Here is a 21,955-nt window from a genome sequence, read left to right as displayed (position 1 = left end):
CCAGTTCTTCCTAAATATATCACAAAATTGACTGATATGACTTGCATATGTAATGGGGACCTGAGTTTCTCATCCCTGGAGTCGGTTTCAGGGTTATCTCTTGTAGTTTGTTCTGAGAAGTAAGGTCTACCCTTCTCTTGATGTTCTTGATATACTCCTTCTATGGTGGTGTCTATTTCTGTCTGGTTATATCCTCTATCAATTAGTTCTCCCCTTAACACTTCCATGGACCTCTCCAACTCATCATTTTTACTATGTAATCTTGAGGCTCTCAGGAACTGCCCTTTCATAATGTTTTTGCTAACATGTCTTGGATGCATGCTGTTTTTTATGTAATATGGATTTCTTTCTACTTGGTTTTCTATACAGGCTAGTAGCCATCTGCCCCATTTCTGATTTTTTTCACTAGAACATCAAGGAATTATATCTGTTCATTTGAGTACTTACAGGTAAATTTTGAAAATGGTGTCATTGGGTGTATGTACTCTAAGAATCTACCCAGCATCTCTATTGAGTTTTCCCATAGAAAAAACATATCATCCACCAAAGTTGCATACCACAGAACATATTTGCTAAATTCATTTCCCTGTAGTGGAAATGTTTCTTCCCATTGGACTAAAGTTATGTTGGCGTAGCTGTTTGCACAAGCTGTGCCCATAGCTACGCCATCCTTTTGTATGTAAAAATCTTCTTTAAAGACAAAAACATTATTGTCCAAAATTATTTCAAGCAGACTGCATAACAGATTCACTTTATCATTAGAGAAAGCACATTTAGAACATAGTAAGCTCCTAATCTTCTCTATTCCCCACTGATTTGGAATCACTGTGAAAAGTGATGTAATACCTAAGGTTACAAGCAGATACTCTTTATTTATCGAAACTGTCTTTCTATACAATGTTTGGAGAAAAGATTTTGTGTCTTACAATACTGTTTCCCACTTCTCAAGCACTGGATGAAGATTATTCTCTACATATATTGACATGGCTTCTGTTGCCCAACCTCTACTAGACACTATAGGTCTCATAGGTGGACATATGATATCTTTATGTACCTTGGGAAGGCCATATATAACTGGAATGGTGGGAGTTTCTACATTAAAATACTTAAATAAAATCTCTGTTATCCAATTTGTAGTCAGCAAGTCAAAAGCAAAACAGCAATCCTGTCTATAACACATTTTACTACATTTACTGAGATACAGGTATAGGTTTCATGGTCATTCAGTAGTTTCATCATTTGCTGGATGTAAAATTCCGTATCCATAATCACAATTCCCCCTCCGTTATCTGTGGGTCTAATTTCCACTGAATGCCATTCTCATCCCTGGAGCCATCCGACTCCAGGGATGCGAAACTCAGGTTCCTCATTACATATGCAAGTGATGTCAGTCAATTTTGTGATATATTTAGGACGAACTGGAACACATCGATAGCCACTAAAGAACTTGAATGCGTCATAGACTCTGGACCTCACTTCTAATTTACAAACAAAAAAATCACTTAAAAGGCAGCTATGTTATAAAACCCAAACACGTAAGTCCCTGAACACATCAGACAGGATAGGGACATATATGTGCCGGAACTGCAGAGCTTGTAAGTACAGTTTCTCATGTAGCACTTTTGTACATCCACTGCAAAAGTTTAGAATTTAATTTAATTTTTATTCAAACTGCAGGACTAGAAATATAGTCTATCTTAGTTTTTGCCAATACTGTAAAGTTTTTTATGTGGGCAAAACTAATAGCATGTTCAAAGAACACATTTTAGAACATATAAGGGACATAGTAAACAAAAGGAGAGTGGTGCCCTAGCTAAACATGTAGAAGCTGAAGGGATGCACCATGTTTTTAAATTTTTAGTTTTAGAAGTTCTGGAAGAAAATATCAGAGGGGGTGACATTAGAAATAGAACAGAAGAGGCTGAGCAAAAATTGATTCTGCAACTAAATGCAGACAAAGCCCCAGGCATTAATGAAACTGTTTCTTTGAAACCATTTTTAAAGGCAAGAGCCTTAAAGCACTAATTCCCTTCTACGTGGTTCTATAGGCATTCACATTTGAACTTGTATACTGTTTTTAACAGTTTTATGTCCATTTATGTTTTTTTCAACTATTTTTAAATTAATTGAGTTTGATATAAATATTTAATTGTTTGTCTTAACTGATTGGTCACTTTGTAAGTATATATATCAAGAAAGGCATGGGATGTTTTATTAAGTCTGATGAAGTGACCTGGAAGGTCGTGATAGCACTCACTTTGTCCTTGCAATACAGAATTTTCCTTCTACTGTGGCAGTCCTTTGATACATACTATTGGCTCTGAGATGAAGACTGAGCTGTTCATCTGGTACCTGTGTTTTTGCCTTCCTCTGAGTATGTACAACTGCTGACATGGGTGTAGCTGAGAAGCAGTGTGGTTGGTACTGCAGTTGTTGGAACATGGCCCTGTCGTCGACTGTACTGTACCTAGACCACTGAGACACAACCATCCAGGCCCTCATGCTGACCACTTCCAGACAATATTAAACACACAACAAACTTACCACACTAACCCCTGCATATTGTATAGATGCAACAATGTAGAGTGGGACAGCTCTGGCAATTTGTGCTCCAGTGATATTACTCCTCAAACTTACATGTTACTGCATTTCTACATGGAATTGTGGGAGAGGGGGGTGCATACCTAAAGATGTTAAACATTTCCAATGACTGTACTGGTATTTCAGTTACTCTGTTGGCTTCCATTTCATATTGTATTGTGACTTATCATGCAGAAAGGAGGCATATCAGTAGAGTACACATGTTAGCTCTTAATGGCATAAATTTCAGTTTCAGACTTCTTACCCTTCAGAACTAAAATGCAACTGTGAGACGTGTTGTAGTATGTCTGTGCAGGTCTGGTGGGGGGCTGTTCACCCTTACCATCATTTGGGGGCCTTAGCCTGGCCTTTCCTTATGGTCATCTACACCTGTCCTGCTGGGTGAGGCTGGTGGTGGGTATGTGACCCTCATTGACATGGATGTGTGTAACCTATTGACACCAACAGTTATTTGGGCCATCACATGTACTGCAGTGGGAGTTGTAGCCTTGTGTAGAGCTGCCTAGTATGTTGACACCAGTATTTGTTATGAATTTCCTGCTGTCCCATATAGCTGTCTGCTGCTATCCCATTCAGCCACCCAATTCCCTTCCATGCTTGCATCCATATCATACATACAAGTATGAGAACATACTACTCCATTCAGTAATTGATAGAAGGGTGACTTACCTTGTTGCTGGGCCAGTATTGAGGACACTGCTGGAGGGCTGACTATGTTAGATGCATGTAGTACACTCCCTATACATGGTAAAGCATAGGTAGTGTCATGTTTGGCATCCCTTTTACTGTATGTGCGAGCCGGAGAGAGGTATCAGTCCCTGGATCCCTACAGTGTCAGTGTGTGTGCTATGTGTTGCCTTTTTGCCAAGGCATGGGCATACTGGGCACGCCTCCTTCTGCCTACAGGGGCAGGCTCAGGATGTTCCTCCTCCAAGTTTCTCTGTGCCTGTGCTGGCCTTTGTAATAGTGGGGGGGGGGCTGTTTGATCCTGCCCCATGCTGTTCTTGCTGCAGCTGTTTCTGCAGGATCATATTGTGTAGCATGGCACATACTATGAACATTTGTGTACATGTAGCTGGAGAGTACTGCAAGGCTCTACCGGATATGTCAAGGCAGTGGAACCATGACTTGAGCATCCCAAGCACATGCTCTACAATGATCCTGAATTGTGTGTGTGCCTCATTATGGTGTTCTTGTTTGGGTGTGTGTGCATTTCTGATGGGTGTCATCAGCCACAGCTCCAGTGCATAGCCAGCCTCCCCCACTAGATGGCCATATGGAATGTTCCCCCCTGGCAAATGCCTGATACAGCTGTGACCATTGCCAGATGTGGGAGACGTGATAGCTTCCGGGGCTGCCAGCACACACATTCATGATATTGCTCTGGGCATCACACATGACCTGGCAGTTGATGATGGAGAAGCCCTTGTGGTTTATGTAGACCCTACCCTATTTACTGTGTGGTGCTTGATGTGGATGTGTGTGCAGTCTATAGCATCAACTACCTCAGGGTATTCTGCTATACGGTAGAAGAGATGCATACTTCTGAACAACGCCTCATGGGTGGTGGGGAATTATATGTGCTCATTGGCATGTGGTGTCATGGCATCCAGAAACTGGAGGAGTACATCGGATGCTGATGCCTGTGAGACCCCCCCCCCATGATATCCCCAGTTGGTCTTTGGAAGGTACCTGTGGCTAGTATTCTTAAGCCTACACATACCTTGGTATCCACTGGGATAGGTTCCCCTCTATTAGTTCTGTGTGTGAGACATGGCCGGCACAGCTCAATGATTTGCTGTAGACTGTCCCTGTCCACCTTATAGTTCTCGACTATCTCCAGCTCATGTAGGCCCTGGTAGGTTACTCTGGGTCTGTACACTCTTCTCCTCCTCCTCACTGTGGGTTGGTTGTCAGAATTCTCCTCCTCACCATCCTCTGTCTCTAGCGCATATTGATGGAGTAAAGCAGCAGCAGCTTCTAACATTTTTAGTTAGTTTTGCCAGTTAAAAATCCTCCACCTGTGTACACCGGTGGTGTAGAGTTTGTAGGAAAAAACAGTCCGTGGGGTGTTTGCATAGTTTATAGTAGTGTGCTGGGCTGCTGCATGTCTAAGTGGTTGATTCTGATACATTCATCCTGCTAGCTATGCTAGTTCTCCTGGATTGCCTCCCTACATCTGTTTCCCCAAACAACAGTCTGAAATGTGTTTGCATAGTTTATGGTAGTGTGCTGGGCTGCTGCATATGTAATTGGTTGATTCTGATCCATTCCACCTGCCAGCTATGCTAGTTCTCCTGGATTGCCTTCTTACTGCTGTTTCACCTACATCCAATCTGAAAGGTGTTTGCATACTTTATAGTAGTGTGCTGGGCTGATGCATGTGTAATTGGTTGATTCTGATACATTCCACCTGCCAGCTATGCTAGTTCTCCTTGATTGCCTTCCTACTACTGTTTCCCCTTCCTTGTTCCTCTCTATTTAAGCCCCGAGGTGTGCCGCACATACCCAGTGCTGAAATGTAAACAGTGCTGCCATTCCCTCTTTTTTTTCTTTTTTTTTTGTTTAAAACCCAGTGCGTGGCACGTACACCTGTTTAGGCTATGTACACACTGCTCAGGCACATCTGACACACCCCTTCCTTAGCTGTGCTTAGCTAAAGGCAAACACAGGCCACAGAGCTCCAATGAGCTTACAGCAAACATGACACACCCCCTTATGAAGTCATTCAACTTGCACTGTTGTATTGCTGCACCTACACAGTTAGGTACAAGCTGATATATGTGAATCAGTATAACTCCCCTCATTAGCATACCCCAGTGTGTACGTCCTTAGATACTGCACTTAGACGGACCCTTTCCCCTTGACAACCAGTGCTCCCTGTTATTGTTTACATTCTGCATGCCATTGACTATAATGACAAATAGCAGAATTAACTTAAAATTGACTTTTCTCATTTTTTTTTTATTTTCAGCACAATCCCGTTTGTGCGCCGCTGTCCTATACTTAAACGGCCGAGATCGGCCAAAAAAACAAGTTTAAGTTTCATAATAATTAATCACTTTTTAATGCCAATGGCCTTATATCATGTCTAATGTACATAATACATATTTTTTTCACGAGCTGTCATGCCTCCATTTTGTCAGTTGCAGAAATGTACTCAGTTATTTTCTGAATACATTTCTGCACTGATACTGCTCTAGCACAGAGACCTGGAAGTTTGATGACTTGCAAAATCACCACATTTGCATGGTTTTCACCAGCAAATGAAGGGATTTGCATATTTGCCAGTTTTCTGTACTTGAACAGTGTAGGACCACTCATGCACATGAAAACGTCACTTTCCTGAATTGCTCGGTAGCCATTTTCCATGCAGGACCTCCTACACTGTTCTTGCACAGAAAATAAGGCTTTCTGAATCACGGGGTTAGACTATACATTTGCTAGATTTTTGCTGCATATAGCTGTATGACTTCTTTGCTTTGTATGTGTATTTGCTAATATGTTTGTCATTGTTACTGGAGTTTTTCTTCCCAGGCCTCCACTGAAAACAGGCTCTTTTTAAGCCCAGTGGACTTCCCCGGTCAACAAATTGAAATAAATAAATAAATAAATAAATATTTAAGTGCTACTGTACTTAATTGCAACTAAATTTGAGTAGTTTATATTTCATTGTCTTTCTTAAGACAGTTGTATTGCTTTTTCTCATTGAACCCTCCCACCCCACTATGTATATGTTGTGCTAGTCTAATAGCGATGCCAGAGAAATTTATGCAGACAATCCTAATAAATTATGTGGGAGCTCGCTTAGATGTTTGCAGTGTACAAGACAACAGCCAGTATAAGCTTATGATTCAGATGGAGATGTAATCCTATGTTCTATTTTTTTTTACTTCATCTGTTAGACAACGAACAAAGAGCAGACCATCAAGCAGAAGGAGAAGACATTAGAAATAGAGCATTTAAACTGCTAAGCAAAATGAAATACACAAACATAAACATACACGTGTGTGTGTGTGTGCGTGCGTGCGTGCGTGCATGCGTGCGTGTGTGTGTGTGTGTGTGTGTGTGTGTGTGTGTGTGTGTGTGTGTGTGTGTGTAGTTTAGTCACTCCCTTTTATTCCCTACATTTTAAATGCTACTTACCTTTTTCAGTCTTTAAAGATGTATACTTCCACAGAAGATGTGAGGCTAGAACAAATTCATGTTACTTTAAGGTTTGCCCACTAAGCATAATTCTGTTAATGGCATCATATGCCTTCAGGTAGGTACATGAGCAGGTACCATCCAAAAATACAGATATTCAGTTTAGCTCCATAAGATGGTACATCTAGATTTACTTCAAATAAATTCGATTTAAAAAAAAGCTTTTGTGAACACAGACCGATCTTTCAACTTCTTGCCTTTTTCTTATTTTCTTTGTTAATATGAGGAAGCAAATATCATATCTAAAATGAAAATTTCCCAAGAGACAGATTGTATTAACTTCTTCCATGTGTCCATCCAAATGTAGTTTTTTTTTTCCAAACAAGTTTCAAGTTATTGTCAATTATTTTATTATTGTTATTGTTAATAATTTGCAAGATGTGCACATGTAAGGTAACAAACACTTCGGTTTCCATAGCATCATATGAATGGAAGAAATGGGCTGCTATTCATCACACCAAATGCCTTGGTAATTGGGAAGATAACTGTTCGTGATATAGTGAACCTATTAAGCTCCTTACCAATAATTAATGAGTTCTCACTACTGAGGTTTCTGAGGCCAAAATCCTTGTACATGCTGTCCTAAAAGGTTCCAGTCCTGCAGATCAGGACACCTGACGAAAGAGTACATGGAGGGTCATTTCCTAAAAGCAATAAGTACCCTTCTCTAAAGAAAAGCTTAGTTTTTAATGATCAGGATACATAACATCTACTTGTATAGAGCTTACATTGCTGTGGTGTGGAACTGTGGGAAATCATAAGGCTGAATTTTTTTCCAGATGTACCTAATAAAACCAAATCAAACAACTTTTCAAAGCTGGAAACATACTAACCAAAGGGGAAAACTGGCTTCACAATCTAGAAATAAAGTGATTACTCCTCTTAAATTTATTTGTGCTTTGTCTTCCTGTAATTAATCATTCTTCATGGTCTCCTACTAGTTTCAGGATAACATTTTACATTTTTTTCCTGCAGCATATTTATTAAGTATAATTGCTTCAACACTTACAAGACAATACAACGGAAGTTATTTACTTTGCGTAGGTCTTTGTCAGGTTTAGGCAACATCCTGATTGTCACTTGTGTGGTGTTGTGGACTGCTTCATGAAATAGAAGTTACATCTTCCTTAAATGTGGGGAAGAAGGAGTTTATAATCCTCCTATAGTAGGCCATTAGTCTCAAGAACTTTTCCATTCAGAGAATGTTTTTATTACTAAGTTTACCTCTGGCTGTACTGGAGCTTGGAGAAGATTAACATCCTCTTTGAATAATTCAAGACAATTCAATGCCTCTGGTAATGCTAAGACTCTTTCTCCCAATTTATAGAGTCACTAGGCATATCTTTTGTGAAAAGGGAAATGCTGAATTTGACATTTATAGCTTACAGACTGTAATATCGTGCTGCCATTTCCTGATAACAGGGATTGCTCTCCTTGCCTGTCTACACTTTAAAAATGTCCACCAAAACTTGGTCTGCCTTTCATTTGTCTCTCTAAGCATGAAAAGCAACTCTGTGGTGGTACGTATCACTTCTATCTTTGAGTTTGTTTGCTAGGAATGCTTTTAATTTTTTTATATGAGTGAGTGAACAGTATATTTTTAAGCATAATAAGTGGTATTCATAGTCATTACACTTATGACTAGTGGCACTGTCTGCAAGTGAGCATAGCCAAAGCATGATTCATAGAAGTTATTTGCACTCACATGCTGTAGCCTTAAATAAACTTATGTGAATTAATTATTAATAAGATTCTAATGAGAAAAGATGTACAACTTATTATGCTAATATGCCCTATTCCTGCTTGCTTGAAAGTCATAGTAATTTTTAACACGTTTCTGCTCCATCATCAGAAGTGTTATAAAAGGCAAAATCATGCATTTTCTATCTACTTTGCATTTGGTGAAGATGCTTTCTGTTGCTGCCAGCCTATATATTTCCCATTATGAGCTGCTTGTCTTGATCAAGCCAAAACCATAAATGCCTAGTAGTACTCATCGGCCAAGAAGAGGACAATATAGACAAAGAATAACTCATCATAACTTTGATAATCATGAAAATTATTGATAGTTTAAAGTGGACAAGAACATTTTAATGGGTTTAGTGAGTATGTATGGACCACAAATGGGAAATGGATGGTTGTGAGGCCTTCCGTTACCTGTGGATTTTAAAATATGTATAGACTTCACTAGACCTTCCATGAAGACCTTCTAGAGACAGTCTGGGGACATATTGGGTATTTCCTCGGGCTTCTGCCTTGAGGATACTTCAGAAATTCATCGATATACCTTTTTCTATGTGCAGATCAGTGCATATCTTTTCTGGTGTCTCCTCAGAACAGAGCCTGAACCATGTTTGCCTTTTATGGGATGGCATGTCTCCTTGAGGTGCTTGCTGAGGTAGGTTGTATCTATGTTGCCATTACAGCCCTATCAGGTACACACAGGGACCAGTACTAGGAAAGGAAGGACTACCACTCCATCAGCTGCCAGGTATTGTGTGATTCATGGAGGTTCATCACCAATGTGTCAGCCAAGCAGTGCTGAAGAGCACATATGTGGCTTACAAGCTGACTCTACCCCTCTTGCTATATGGAAGGATGCCCCATGGTCACCTTGCTGATAAGTGGAAATTTTAATTTTAATCAGCTAATCAGTTATTCTTTGTAAAATGCAAGGGTTGGGAGGGTGGCCTAATGGTTAATGTGTTTGCCTTACAAACACAAGGTGCAGGATTTGAGTCTCACAAGGGATAACTGGCTAGGCTTGAAATGGCTCGCAAGGGCAGTTAGCTTAGTACTAAACTATGAAACTATGGAAGGATGCCCCATGGTCACCTTGCTGATAAGTGGAAATTTTAATTTTAATCAGCTAATCAGTTATTCTTTGTAAAATGCATTGCTCATTATTAAACTACCTTAGCTGTGTCTACCCCCTCCCATTTTTTCTTCTTTTCTTCTGTTTTCCAAAGGATGCATACCATCCACTGGAGCCCTGAGTTATGACTGCTGTGAGGAACCAGTTGGAAACTGCAGAAGAAAGATATAACACTGCCCTGTTGCAGACATGGATTGTCAAAGAGAGAGTGCTTGGCCTGCTGAGAACCTGTTTCTGTTGAATGGATGAGTCTGGGAGTGCTCTTCAGTATATTTCTTTCTGCTAATGCATCCAGAATGCTTACCGTATGTTGTTTTCTGCACAATATGATTATGTGCAGAGCTGGTGATGAGATGTCCCATGATGTCATTGCAGCTCCCAGTTTAGGTCCTGCCATGATTAATGACAGTGTTGGTGGCCTACCATCAGCAGTAGTAAGGGACGTCATTTGGCAGGCTTGTGTATGGTATATAGTTGTGCAGGTAAAGAGGTGACATCAGGTACATAACTATGAACCATAACATTGAGTTTAGTGTTTCTGCATTATAAAAAACACATGGAGTGTAACTGATGCATGCAGTGCTATGTGTGGGCTATGCTTTGTGATGCATGGCCTACTGTCATTGTTCAAAAGACAGTCGCTCTTATCTTTAAATATTTTATTTTTTATTTTATTTTGTTACAGCAGATTTACTTATACGCTGTGTATATACTTACTGTATGTAAGAGTTATGCCTGACTGTGCAGTGAGTAGAATTAGCATCATATAAGGAATAAGTACATTTTGCAGTTTTGCTTAATGTGTTTTGTTTGGTATATATGTACAGCTTCTGCAGTAAAGTTCAGTGATGCAAAATTGTTACTGAAGTACTTAATTGAACTGGTTAAATAAATTGCATGTGTATAAAGATGTACTGCTGTTCTATTCCAAGTTGCATTTTTCTTGAGTTGATACCTGGCACCGGAAAGGAAAATGTAAGACATTTCTTTATTTTATGATATAAACAGACACACACACACACACACACACACACACACACACACACACACACACACACACACACACACACACACACACACATATATATATATATATATATATATATATATATATTCATCATCATCATCATCATCATCATCATCCCCTTTTTCTCATTTACATGGGGTTGGGGTATCGTATTAACTGTCGCCAACTCTCTCGATTCAGTGCCACTCTCCTGCCTTCTTCACCACTCATGCCTGACTGTCGCATATCTTCTTTCACACAATCCATCCACCTCTTTGCTGGACGCCCTCGCTTCCTCTTACCTTCTTCCTGTCTGTCCCAAATCTCCCTCACCAGATTGTCTTCTGCTTTTCTACACGTGCCCATACCATCGTAATCTGTTTCTTTGATCTTTTCTGCAATTGGAGCAATTTTGGCTTCTGCTCTTATGTCCTCATTTCTTCGCCTGTCCCGCAGTGTGCATCCTACCACCTTTCTCAGGCACTTCATTTCCATCACCTCTAGCTTCTTTAACTGTTCTGCCTTTACTGCCCAGGTTTCTGTACCATACAGTAGTACAGGTCACACCACTGTCTTGTACACCTTACTTTTCAGCTTATTTGGTATTCTTCTGTCATATACTACACCTGATACTCTATGCCAGTTGGCTGCAGCCCCTCTGATTCTAGCTTTGACCTCTTCATTCAGACTACTCTTCTCCTCAACCACCCCTCCCAGATACTTGAAGCTGTTTACCTGTTCCACTATCTTCCCATCTATCTCTATTCTCAGCTTCTTCTGATTTCCCCAATCTACTGCCATTACCACTGTCGTATCTGTGCTTAGTTTCATCCCATGTGCCTTCAGATTTGCATTCCATTCTCCTATCCTTTGCTGAAGTTCTAGATCAGAGTCTGCCTGTATTGCCACATCGTCTGCATACAGCAGCTTTGTTGCTCTGACCCCTCCAACCTGTTTGCTGATGTAGTCCATTACCAGTATGAACAGCAGTGGGCTCAGAGCTGAACCCTATATATATATAAAGATAGTATTTAAGGTACTTCAGAACCCTTCCATCACCAATCATCATATGTGCAATGCTGAGGGTAAAGTGGCAGCAGTGACAGTGTTAACGGCAGGATGAATGTTATACTCATCTAATCATTTAGTTCCACTCTGTGTTTAGCTCATAATAGTGTATATCATGTCATTAAATTTTGCATATCCTCCATCCCCTTCATATGGCTTCTTTTGCTTTTTTTATCTTTGAATTAACTGTCAGTAGTAGCATTTGTCAACTGACAATCATAATGATGTATATGATCTTAGTGCTGTTACACATTGCATTCTGCAACTTACCCACCCCCCTTTTTCAAAATTTGCATTTGTCTGTAATCATAATCCTTTCCATTACTCAGCTGAAAGGCATGCTGATAGAAAGCCTCTAAGTACTAAAGTACATTGCACACAGACATTTTCATTCCCTCCCCCATTAAACCCATGTATTATTTTTTTTTATTTCTTTTTCATCGTCCTTGACCTAAAACTATGACATTAGTCTATTGAAATGCATGCTGTTGAACTGAGATGTGTCATGTCATGTCATGTTTTCATTACTTGTAATGCTAACCCTGAGTTACAGTGGGACATGCTCAAATGTGTTACTCACAGTGTCCCCTAAAGATAGAGTGGGTGATAGTGCCTGTGATCATGTGGAAGCTCTGTAATGTGAACTTGATACTTACTTGCTATGATAATGTCATCTAATGGATGCAGGTGATCCTACACACACAATGTTGTATCACCGAGCCACTGAATGAGAGGTTCTGCTACATGTAGATGAATGCTGAAAGGCCTGCATGAATTATTTTGTGTTAGGTCTCCCCTACCTTTCACAGTATTTTCCTGAGAAGCACTTATAGTGTGGTATGATATGTCCCCACATGTCAGATAGTACGCTGTCCTCTTCTCCATCCAGAACTGACTTCAACTTGAGTCTAGTAGGTCCTAATTACTGTATGCATGGTGGCAGTAATGGCTGCTGTGTGTGGCACAACACTGCATATGAATGTGACAATATCATTAGCCTTCACTGTATCATTTCCACAATGTTAGGAAATCCTCATATATGCCCTGCAGTACTCTGACCATCTCTACCTGACTCTCTGTAGTAATGGACTGAGCCTGAGCAATGTCATACTACATTTGCTGCTTGGCAGCCAATTCTTTTCATGTTTCTAGAGGTAGATGATACATATAACTGTGTCTGGCACTCTTTTGTACAGATGTTGCACTAGATGCTGTTACCTCTGAGATGGTGCCATTCTTTAAAAGTAGCTACTGTGGTTGAGGAGACACTGGTCTTCAAGTGCATGGATTCAGACCCTGTACAGCCTACAATGTGATGTTCTCATCTACTTGACTTTTGTGATCCAGTCTCAATTCCTGCAGAGTTATGTAGCTGCTGTGGGATGGGTGATCCTACCATTAAACCTGATGACCATATACCATTGCCTTCAGGCTGTCTCATGAATATAATAATGTTGTCATCACCAGCACACATTCTGTTCCTGACATCTTCCAGCTGTGCTGATTAAGTGGAACTGCTACTTTCTGCTGCTGACCCTGTGAAGAATGCATTTATTACATTAGTACTCAGATAGCAGAGCACACTATAGAATGTTGTGTAATGAGTTGTGGAGGACACTGACCATGTATGCTGACTTTACTTTCATGACTGGTAGAAATGGTGTGCCCACCTGTTGACAATAAATGCCATGTGTCACATGTAAGCAGTCAACCTCTGCAGTCATCATGCTAATGTGCATGTGTTATGGGGGATACAAACATTCTGAAACATGTCTGTGGATGCTGCTGAGTTGGCTAGATGCTAGGATGCATACCACGTCTGATTATGCCCGTGCCATACTCATTAGTGTCATAGTCATCTCTCCATGTGGACAATAGTTATTCCTCATTGGGTGTTAAAGAGATAATATAAGAGATCCCCCAGCAGTACTGCTATGGGCAATTGTATTCTGTCTTGCCTTTGCTCTGCCACAACCTACCATATCATTGGCCCTTTTGTGCACTGTGTCAATATGCAAGTCCTCGCCCAAAAGCATTTATATCCATAACCTCCTGGTTCCACAACTTTGTTCAGCTTGTTTCATCTCCCCCACCCTTTCTCAAAAAGGTACTTGCCACATATCTTGAGGGACTCCATGAGAACACAATTCTCCTCAGGGCTGAAATTTTCTTCTCTCTGTCTTTATCCCTGCAGCTAAATGATGAATTAATCTGAAACAACATATATGAGTAACCATAATGAAACTTGATTTCACAACATTAAACATTAAACACACTCTTTACACCTTTAGCAAAGGACATGAAACCATGTCTACATTCCTAGCACCTAAATCCCCTTTCAAACCAAGACTGCAGTACCATAATGAAAAAAGTCTTAAAAATAATGATGGTCTGAGTACAGCGCATAAGTAATAATTTCATCAGATCAATACAGTGTAATGCAGATCAAAACTAAGCAATGTCTTCTTCACCATTGCATTGGTAAGCTGTACATCATGACTGACAAATGAAACAAAAAAATACAACCGTTTATAATTTTCAATCTCGTCATCTGTTATGGCAATACATCAGCACACAATAAAGTCTCATCTTGCATTCCCTATGTAAACAGCATTACAATGGATGCTAAACTTTAATGACACTTGAAAATCTCAACCTCTGCCATTTCCAGTACTCTCATTATGAGCAACACAAAACAATTACATGTAACAATGACTTCAGTTTGAAAAAAATATTTGCCTGAAAATAATTATCCATTAAGCTGAACTCCCATAGAGTAAAGCTTGATTTAGAAAGTTTTTGCTTTCCCACAGTAGTTGATGTCAAACTTATCCAAAGACAGATACATATGACAAGGTTACAATTATTGATGGAAATTCAGGCTGATTTATATGATTTGGATATAAATTAAGGTCAGCCATGCTGATGTCTATGAATCACAGTAATATGTGGGTGCCTATATATATATATATATATATATATATATATATATATATATATATATATAGATAGATAGATAGTTATTCACATATAGATAACCTTTGTGTGGTTGCAGACAAGCTGCGTTCAATGTGGGATCTAGCAGCAGCACATAGCATGTGCAAATGGAAAGTAACTAGCCAACAGCATTCACAAAGAAAACTTGATGAAATCAACACCAGTGTATGGCATGCCTAAATGCAACTTAACTAGTCCTCATCATTTACAAAGAAAAGTGGACTAAGTCAGTAGGTAGCTTGAAGTTTAATGAAACCTAGTCCATAGCCATTTTGTAGAATATGACTCACCTTAGCACTTCATAACACTAAATTAGTTTAATTAAATCAATGAAACACCAACGGGATGCATATTATTCTTAAGTTTCACTTACAAAACAGCAATTATGAAAGGATAAACTCAATGACCATTTCAAATCTCATGTTTGCATAGCATTTGAATGCATGATATCAATGCCAAATGTTGATTTTAAATGGAAATGTTACTCTGCTTAATGAAATATACATATAAGCCCATAACAAAATAATTCAGTAAAGATGTCTTCCCTTAAATGAACAAATATTGTCTACAATAGTCATTGAAATTAAATATATATATATATGTAAAACCAAATCACCTAGATCCATATTTTACACTGTTGAGTGGCTAGCCCTGCCATAGAGTGCAGTCTGTGATCCATGTTCTCCTATCTTCAGGATACCGCGCACCACAGTAGATGACCAAAGCAGTTGGCCTGTACAACTCTTCCCCCTATAGGGCACCATGTAGACTCCGTGCTGCTGCGCATAGCTCCATTCATTGCTGAGTTTGAAATGGAAACACTCAGCATGTTTTTGGACATGGGATAAACCACATGGAGACACAGGGAGAACATGCAAACTCCAAACAGTCATTGGTCAGAGGTCAGGATCAAACTTGTACCTTGTGCATGGGAGGCAAAGACCTTAACCACTAAGCAATATATATATATATATATATAGATGTAGATATATGTATTGATATATCTATATATCTATATATCTATATCTATATTTATATATATATGTGTTGATATCTCACTCTGTATATCTATCTATATATATATATATATATATATATATAGTTCCCTATCAGAAGCCTGAAACACTATAAGCCTGAAAATCAAAATCCTGAAAACTATAGACTGAAAGTTCAAAATCCTGAAAGCCCAAAATCCTGAAACTCAAAATCCTGAAAACACAAAATGGACATACTGACGTCATTGTGGCTTTGCTATTGTTAGCCCTGTGGTGTTGGGTCATGCGTTGGGTTCAGGTAAGTGTGCGGTTGGTTTTATGTTAGGGTTAGGGGCGGTTTAAGTGAGTTAGGGTTAGGGCGCAGGTTAGGCATGTATGCAATAGTGACATAGTGACAAATATTGGGGTTAGGGGCGGTTTAAGTGAGTTAGGGTTAGGGCACGGGTCAGGTGAGTGTGCGATAGTGACGGACCTTAGGGTTAGGGTTAGGGTCAGGGTCAGTTGGTAGATATTAGTGTCTTTATAGTGACATATTAGCATTATTTGTGTTTTCAGGATTTTGAGTTTCAGGATTTTGGTCTTTCAGGATTTTGAACTTTCAGTCTATAGTTTTCAGGATTTTGATTTTCAGGCTTATAGTGTTTCAGGCTTCTGATAGGGAACCATATATATAGATAGATAAATAGATATGTTGATCCATCGAAAGTACGTTTCACCAAAACATACAAGATCGAACTCACTATCGAGAAAGTGCATTTTATCGTTTATCTGCAGAGTTGTATAATCTACGTGTGGACAGTATGAGTTTGTATGTAGACTTGTATGATCTACTTGTGGACATTACGAGTTTGTATCTACACTTGTATGATCTACTTATGTACAGCACGAGTTTGCCTGCAGAGTTACATTTTTATTTATTTTATTATTTTTATTTTACATTTGTTGACTGGGCTAGTCTAGCTGGATGCATGTCCATTTTCAGTAGAGGCCCGGGGAGAAAAGCTCCACTAACGTAATAGTAAAATTAGTAAAAAAAAGTAGTAAAAAAACAATGCTAGTAGAACAGCCAACAACAATACATAAGGGGAAAATTCCTAAACAAAGGTATTGCTAAAATGAGAGAGAAACATATGTAGCATTGATATTCACAAGACAGAATTTGTTAAGGCATTTACATAAGGGGGACTAACACTAATTATTTGAGAATTTTTTTTTAAGTGACTGTCAACTGTAGAACAGCATAAATAGTAGGAGTTATACTCAAAAGAACAGTTGTGAGACAGAAGGCAATAAAGGTGTCAGTCAGGGTTGGTAGAATGGCAGAGCCATTGGGAATTAAGGAAGGTTTGTAGATGCTTCTTGAAAAGGGGTGTATAGGCCAGTACTGTAAGTTCACTTGGAAGCTTGTTCCAATTTTGACCAATAGAGTTGGAGAACAAACAGTCCCCAGCTTTGTTGTGGGATTTATGGGAGGCCGCTAGGAGCTTGGTGGCTGAACGCAAGGAAGAGAGGTTTTTATAAGGGCTAATAAGAGTGCAGAGTATGGTAGCATTCATGAGGTGATAGAAGATTTTGTGGGTGATGCGAAGTTGCTGTAGCAATAGTTGATTTTGTAATTCCAGCTAACCAAGTTGTTTACGATTTATGCAATGGTGGGTGCGAAAAGGAGCTCCTGTGGCAAATCTGGCAATGTTGTTGTATGAAGTTGCCAGTATATTGATATTAGATTTAGATAAGTTGGTAAAAATTGGTGAGGCATAGAGAAGGGTAGAGAGCAGGTGCGTTTGTGTGATAGTAGTTCTCGCTGATGCAGTGAGGAAGGGTTTAAGCCTATATAGAGATCCAAGTTTTCTATTGACTGACTTGATGGTTAAGTTAATATGAGAATTGAAGTTAAGATTATGATCTATTGTGACACCTAGAAGTTTGGTGGTAGAGTCAGGGGATATTATTGTGCCATTGTTAGATGCTATATTGAAGTCTAAAATAGATGATTTCTGTGTAGGTGTGAATAGTAATAATTTAGTTTTTTGGGGGTTAAGAAGGAGACAGTATTGATAGAACCAGTTTTCAGCTGCTGTAAATACTTTTTGGGTAGTAGTCTGAAGCTCAGCTGGGGAAGATTCTGAACATATCAATGTTGAGTCATCAGCATATTGAATGCAGGTGGTTTGTGGAAGGGACTTATTTAGATCATTAATAAAAATAGAGAAGAGGAGTGGTCCAAGAATGGAACCTTGTGGGACTCCAATTTTAATGGGAAGCTGAGAGGATATGTGATTGTCCCAAAGAACTGCTTGCTGTCTATTTTCTAAGTAGGACTTAAACCACTGGATTGCCTGGGAGTCTAATGCCAGAGATTTAAGGATGTTTAGTAAGAGTTTATGGTTAACCATATCAAAGGCCTTGGAGAGGTCTAAGAAGAGAGCTGAGGACAGCAAGTTGCTATTATGATTTTTATGAATATGGTCTGTGAAGGATAAGAGTGCAGTAGTTGTGCTGTGATACAGTCTAAAACCATGTTGGCAGTCAGCTAGGAGATTGTTTTGGAGAAGATGGTCGAGCAATTGCCGAAGAACGCATCTTTCCATGATTTTAGCTAATGGAGAAAGTAGGGCTATGGGACGGAAGTTAGGGAGTTCGTTAGAGTTACCCCTTTATGTAGAGGAATGCTATGAGAGACTTTCCAGAGGGATGGGATAAAGCCTTCAGTTATGGTTCGGTTTATTAAAATGGAGACAGGATAGGCAAGTACTCCAGCTGCAATTTGCAGATACTTAGCTGGGAGGAGGTCAGCTGAGGGTGTACAGGGTTTAAATTTCATAAGTAAGGTGTGGATGAGACATGTTGAGACTGGTTGCAATTTGAAAGTGGAGGGTTTATTGGTCAGGGAGTAAAGTTCCTGGGTGGCAGCAGGTGACAAGGTCATGGCTAGGGATGTGACAGTGTCAGAAAATAATTTGTTGAAAGTGTCAGCAATTTGGTTGGGTGTACTCTGAGTGAGGTTGGAAGGAGTAGGTGTTTTAGAATTTCCTGTATGTAGTAATTTGTTGATACCTGACCAGAATTTTTGAGGGTTTTGGTGTTGAGCGTGTTGGAATTTCAAGTAATAATTTTTCTTGTCTAGGAGTATTAATTTCTTTTTTCATTTCTTAGTTACTTAAAGGTTTGGTGGTCAAACATGTTTTTAGTGATATGCCATTTAGTCCATGTTCTATTTCTCTGTATCATTTTTTTTCTTGGTCTCTTTGGTTAGCCATGGAGCAGGTTTTGCTCTGGTTTTAATAGACCGAGTGGGGGCATGGTGGCTAAGAATTTGCAGGATTTTATTGTTGAAATAGGAAACTGCCTCCTCAAGAGGTAAGTATTTTAGGGGAGACCAGTTGCAAGCTTTGAGCTCTATTTGGAAGTTTGTTTGGTTGAAATATTTCTTATTCCTGGTTGTTCTGAAAATTGTATGGTTGGGGATAGGATTTTTTTGTCTGGTAATATAAGTGGCAAAGTGGTTGCTGATATCATCACGTAGAACGCCAGTGCTATAAGCCAAGGGATTACTATTGACTAAAATCCCGTCAAGGGTGCGCTGTTTGAAGTTGGATTTATTAATTCTAGTAGGGGAGGTAATGGTTTGATTGAAGCCATAAAGGTTTATGTGAGAGGTTGGTTTGGGAGAAATGCAGCAATTCCAATCAATATGAAAGTCTCCTAGGAGAATAGTTTCCTGAGGGAAGGAAGTGGAGAGCCAGCTCAGTATATTTTCAAGGGTATTAATATTATTACCTGGAGGGATATAACAGCAGATTATGTAAATGGATTTGTTTGTATTAAGCAGTAGCTTGGTGATTAAGATTTTGTTATTACTTGGTGAGGGTGGTTTGGTATCTAGTTGGGTAACCAGTAATTCGGTTTTGTAGAGTATTGCTACACCACCACCCTTTTTGATTAGACGGTCAAGTCTGAGGATGTTATACCCACGTGGGATTATATCATTATCCTTAGCTCCTGATTTAAGCCAGGTTTCAGTTAGGCATACGATATCAAAGGAATGTCGATAAAATGGTCCACAAGGGCAGTGGCCTAGTACTTACCTATGAACTTATAAACAACCATCAGGCAGTGGAAATGTTTGAGATATTGTGGTATGGGGTGTGCCTGGCAACAACTTATTATCACCTCTGTCATTCTTTAATCCTCTTTACTGCATCTTCTAATATACTTTCTTCCAGAACAACCTGTGTTTGCACTTTTCCACCTTTCCTGTAACTAGTCTAGTCCAGATACAGATTTGTTGTATCCAGGACTGTATTTAAGCTTCTGAGCCCCCCAAGCCTTTCTGTGTTGGAGGGAAGCCTTCTAGCTTATCAGTGGGAATGGTAAGCACTAGATAGGCTACCACAAGACGAGTGGTTTCTGGCCCAGACATTGTAGCTTATTGGCCATTTCGGCAGTTTTTCCATCTCTTTCAACTATCTGGTTTAAAAGCCCACATTTGCACTTGTTTCTCACCTTTCCTGTAACTAGTAACCTGATACTGATTTGCTGTATTCAGGACTGTTTGTAAGCTTCTACTGAGCGGTGCCAAAGTCTGCTCTTCAATTTTTCCCTTAGATTTGCTAGTTCTCTACTCTCCTACACTTTTACTAGCTTATTAGTTTAGCACTTTACCAGACTTCTTGTAGCAATTATTGTAGCACACAAAAGTCCTAACAACACTAAACATTTTACAAGGAAACAGCTCCAGTACTTATTATTAATGCCCACCCCTCCAGGTATGTCTAAAGGTCAGCTCCCTGTGCTTTCTCCTATTAACCTGGTGAACTTGGGCATCCTGAGGCAATGTAGCAACTGCCTCATGTACACTGACAACCCTGTCCTCTTACCACCCAACACTCAGACTTGCAAGAGATGCACTTATATATCCAAACTGGAAGCCACGCACTCTCCAGCCAAGACCGGAATAGCTGGTCAAGAGGAGAAGATCAACACTAGCACCACACGACATGAAACACATAGCCCTCCAGAACACACACCAGCACTGCCGTCACATAAAAACGCAAACCACACACTGACCTTCATGGAGGCTTTCAAAAAAAAATCTACCCAAACAGCAGAGACCTCTGAGGCAGAAAAGCACTTGACCACCACAACACAACACTAATCACGAGACACATAACTCTCCTAAACAGTGTGCCACTCAACCAAAGCCCCTAAGGCAAAACAGCATGCCCAACACACTAGTCATAGGTGACTCGATAGTGAGGCACACTGATATCCCACTCACTAGGTTGAATAAGGAGAAAGTAAGAGTCAGCTGCCTGTCAGGAGCCAGGATCTGCCACATAACGCATGCACTCAGGTCCCTCAACAGCAGGTACAAGCATGACTCTGTCATTCTATATGTGGATGTGAATGACCTGAGATGTACCTACATGGACTACATGAAAAGAGACATCAAGGAGGTCTCGGATTATGTAGCCCAGGCGGGTATGACCCTAGCCCTGAGCAGCATCCTACCATCACCCAGAATGATACCACAGTACAAACAGAAAATGACTGGTTTCAACAATTGGCTAAGTTTCCGGTGTCATTCTAAGAGGATCCAGTATCTGTCTGCCTGGAATGACATGATTGACAGACCTCGATGCTTTGCCAGAGATGGCCTGCATATGTCATCCCTGGGCTTTTGGATACTAGCCAAGGCTCTTGCCACCCCTATAGTGCCTTTTTTAGGTGGTGTTCCAAAGACCAAATTACCACCGTAACAGCTACAAACAAATGCAATATAAGGGTCATGTTGCTCAAAGCTAGAAGTCTAAATCTCAAAATGCACTCACTCAAAGCACTACTTAAAATGGAGAACATCAACATTTGTGCTGTAACAGAGACCTGGTTCAAGGCAGCAGAAAGCACCCCTGCACTACCAGGCTATAATTCATTCCACACCTTTCGGCCCCAGAACTTGGACCAAAGCTCCAAAGGTGGTGGTGTTTCCATATTCATAAGGATGCGCACACCTCTAGACTGGTAGGCAAACATAATGTATCTGAGATACTTCAGGTGCATCTAACATTGGGTAAGACACCAATTCAGGTCATAGCCTGCTATAGGTTCCCAACCATGCCCCAAGACTCACACTCCACATTCCTAAGCAACCTGGAAAATATTAGGGTCCAACCTAACACTCTCATACTGGGCAACTTCAACTAT

Source organism: Protopterus annectens, chromosome 5.part0 (genome assembly GCF_019279795.1).
Source record: "Protopterus annectens isolate FY-2018-M chromosome 5.part0, PAN1.0, whole genome shotgun sequence".
Taxonomy (NCBI): Eukaryota; Metazoa; Chordata; order Ceratodontiformes; family Protopteridae; genus Protopterus; species Protopterus annectens.
The sequence above is the reverse complement of the archived record's forward strand: the minus strand, read 5'-3'. Positions refer to the sequence as shown.